The sequence below is a fragment of the Octopus bimaculoides genome, chromosome 4 (genome assembly GCF_001194135.2).
Source record: "Octopus bimaculoides isolate UCB-OBI-ISO-001 chromosome 4, ASM119413v2, whole genome shotgun sequence".
In the NCBI taxonomy this organism is placed as follows: Eukaryota; Metazoa; Mollusca; class Cephalopoda; order Octopoda; family Octopodidae; genus Octopus; species Octopus bimaculoides.
In genome coordinates, this window is record NC_068984.1 from 141,538,360 (window position 1) to 141,542,604 (window position 4,245).

The window sequence follows — 4,245 nt, forward strand, 5'->3', positions numbered from 1 at the left end:
AAAAATATAGAACAAAACCATGGTAAATTAATCAAATTCTACCACCTCCTAGATTTCGATTATCTCCCCTATACCGGAAGAAATCTCTAATTACCTCCCCCTGTCTAGAACTCTTCTTTCTCAGACTGGAACGAACACGACACAATGAAGTAGAGAACTTTGAAAAGACAACACGAAACCGGTTATTTCTCAAAATACAATGTTTATATACCAAAAAGATTTTATAACATTTTTCTTACATTTTTCTGACATAATTTAAATATATACTTTAACCATGTAACACAAGCCTTCTGTAGTTTTTTCACTCTTATTATCTTTTATATATATCTATATATATATATTTACACATTATACACACACACATGTACATGACTGTACAGCCAGCATTGAGTCCTTCCATCAGAATAATATCCCTAACAATAAGTATACACGCACATACATACTCGTGTTCACACACACACGAGCGTGAGCATACACAGACACACATACACAAACACACGCATGCACGTTTCTTCGTTTGTAAATGGAAAATAAAAGTACAGAATATTCAGTGTAGAGTTTATACCAAAAGGTGATTCCTTCCCGTTGCTGCTGAGTTCAACACACACACAGACGTGCATTTACGCTCGTTCAACAATATTTGGTGAATGAATCCAGTGCATTCGCTAGGCCGGTACTCATTGATCAAATGAGATCAGATGATTGAATACGTAATAACCCAGGGAAATTGTTGTAGCTGTGTAGAGAATAGTAGTGCAAGGGAAAGAACTTAATCTAGATTTGCGATCATCAAAGGACAGCTACTCTCCGGTGTTAATAGGCCATGGGTTTTCATGTGTAAGAAAGCTATTCAGAAGGGATTGTGTCTGGTGGTGATAGCTAGATAGTATCTCCGGTCTCTGACTGAGTGGTATCGCCAGTATATCACTTATATATATGTGTGTGTGTGTGAATTATAAACAAAAGGGTAGCTTGTTAGCAATTTTTCAATCGAAAGGCAATAATATATACGTCACTAAAGCGACTGAGAGCACTATTCAGCCAGTATGATTTCTACGGTGATCTTATAAGCTGACAAGGTGAGTTCAGTTTAACCCAAGGCGCCGGTGAGAGCCACTGACGATCATTAATATAAATGCGAAATCGCTGGTGACCCGGCTATGCCCGGTGCTTCGGGAGTTTGCTTCCCTTGTCAGTAAATAAGACGGTACGTTATTGTGACAATGGGTTGTTTTTTTAATTTTTATTTCTACCAATACTGGTGCTGAATAACGCCCGGAGTCGATTCAGTGACGTATATATATATGTGTGTGTGTATAGTACACACATAGATATAGCTATTGCGTTTGCTATGTCTCTTTAATGGAATATTCTTTTAGGTGGTTCTTCTCAAGGTGGCTCCGTCATTCACCCGTGTCATCCTTGCTACGTTCACCCATCTTTTTTTGAAACATTCACTAGATAAAACTTCCCTCTCTACTCTCACCTTCCTCTTCAAGTGATACTTGAAGAAGTTGATGGGAGATTGACCAGAGACGAAAGTATATGTCTCTAGACCTTTCAGACGCGTCCACCATACACATACTTTCGCCAAAGCCACAAGTACGATGAAAATGACTCTTCCTTCCCGTTTCAAGGAAAGATAGATAGATAGATGGATAGATAGATAGATAGATAGATAGATTGGCAGACTGACAGATGGATAGACAGATAGATAGAAAGAGAGAGAGAGAGGGAGAGAAAGATGTGTATGTATGATATAACTATAAGATAGGTGTGTGAGTTGCTAGTACTGTGTGGTGGTCCGTATAGTTAATACCGATGAGATAGCATTGTACTTCAACTGTTGTGTATATATATATATATATATATATATATATATATATATACCTGTACACATTTAATTTATGTATCTACATATTTGTATGTAACCACGCACATACACAAACACACACTTAAAGGTGGTCGCAACATGTATGTTGACCGACACGTGCTACAAGTGAAAAACCTTTAAAAAAAAAAATGCAAACAAGAGCTTGTAAATTTTTCCTGGTTACCAAAACACATAAACCGTTATTGAGAACAATACGCCAGTATTTTGCGGAGTCTTAAACAGTAAAACAATGTTTGTGAATGAGACATAAATATGTAAGGTCTCTACCATAAATCACACTCTGTATGTATGCTTCGGGTGGGTGTTAATGTTGTTTTGCTCCCGGTCGGCCCTGATCGAGCATGACATTTGCAGGATTGCCTATTAACCCTAGTTTTTGTGTGTCAGGTATATTGTAATATTATATAAATCCCTTATTATATAAATCCAAGTGAAGGTGCATGGCTTAGTGGTTAGTGATGCTGGACACATGATCGTAAGATTGTGGTTTCGATTCTTGGAGCGGGCGTTGTGTTCTTGCGCAAAGCTCTTCATTTCACCTTGCTCTAGTTCACCCAGCTGGTACAAATGAATAAATCTGGCGTTTCCTCTAAGGAGGAATATATTCGTCAGAGAAACCAGGAAACCGACCTTGTACTCCCTACGGAATAATGTGGACTAATCCATGCTCCTTTTTTTTTCCTTATATCTTTTAGTTAAGAAGAAAAGGCAGGACCCAATACCATGTACGGAGCGAAAGAGCGAGAGGTTGTCCATCAACCAGAGGCGTGGCCCGAATGCCCGCAACACAGTAGACTCTACTAAAAGCACATAACGACCAGTTGGTGGGTGTGTTGTACGCACGCGCGAGCGCATGTGTGTTGCCTGTGTATTTATATTGTCTGATGTGTATGCATTTATCAGTGCATATGTATTTAAATAGTTTTGTATGTTTAATTCTGTACAGTTGGTCTTTGTCTTGTGGCTCTGAAAATATTAGATATACAGATCGACTCGGATGTTGCTATACCTCGCTGGCCACAATGCGGTTCGCATTGTTTAAACTCTCGAATGATGCCACCCCGCTGACTTGGCAAGCAGCCTAACATTTCTCCTGAACCGAAGACAGAATATAATCATGGAACACCTTACATTCAGAACTCGGTGTTTCCCGGCAACGTCGGATATAATTGATTCCGTTCACCACTACCGTTTATCAGCTGTCGATGCGACTCCCACAGTTCCATTTAACTGTTCAGTGGAACAACTCTACGAGATTTAACAGCTGACGAACGGTTGTGGCGAATCAGGTAAAAATTATATTCGATGCTGTCGGGAAACTCCGAGTTCTGCATGTAAGTGTTCCATGCTTTATGTGTGTGTGTGTGTGTGTGTGTGTGCGCGTGTGTGTGTGTTTGCGTGTGTGTGTGTATGTATGTATATATGTATATACATATGCGCATACATATGCATGCAATGTATACAAACATTCACACACACACACATTGACATAAAACGAACAGTATGTCGTACTCAGTATTGCTATTTTCGAAATAAAGATAATACAACGCAGATTAATTATAGAGTAATGATTTTTACTGAGTTAATTAGGGGGCTCGATGTCTCACAGTGAATAATCTTTGTGGTGAAACAGCGGGGAAAGCTTGAGAAAGTGTCTTCTGTTATTGCCCCAGACCGACTGATGGTTTGCGTATGAATTTGGTTGAACGAAACTGTATGAAGCCCGATATAAGTTTCATGATAGGATAAATGTATGAGATCATTAGATGTGCATACGCACGTAAGTGTGTGTTATGTATGTATGTATGTATGTATGTTTGTGTATGTTCTATCTATCTATCTGTATGCATGTATGTATGCACTTATGTGTGTGTGTGTGTGTGTGTATAGGGGTTAGAGAAAACAATGGAAACACCTAGCATGATAGAATCATAGTTTTGAAATATCTGTAAAACCGTCAAAGGTTTATTTATTTTTATGGTTGTTTTTATTTGTTATTAGTGTTGCGTAATATGTTTTGCTAAAATTGCTGTTTCTTTTCAGATATCATCAAAAAAGGTAATTAAAATTCATTACAATGACAGATCTATCGGACTTTCAAAAAGGTCAAATTGTTGGTGCTCGCATGGCAGGCGCTCGCGTAACGAAAACAGCCAAAATGTTTAGTGTAGCAAGAAGTACTGTCTTGAAAGTAATGACAGCTTTTGAGAAAGAGGAAAAAAACCTCCTCGTCGAAACAAAACTGCGGAAGAAAACCAAAACTTTCACATAGGGACTGTTGGACTCTTACGCGAATTGTTAGAAAGGATCACAAAAGTACAGCTCCCAAAATTACTGCAGAGCTTAATGAC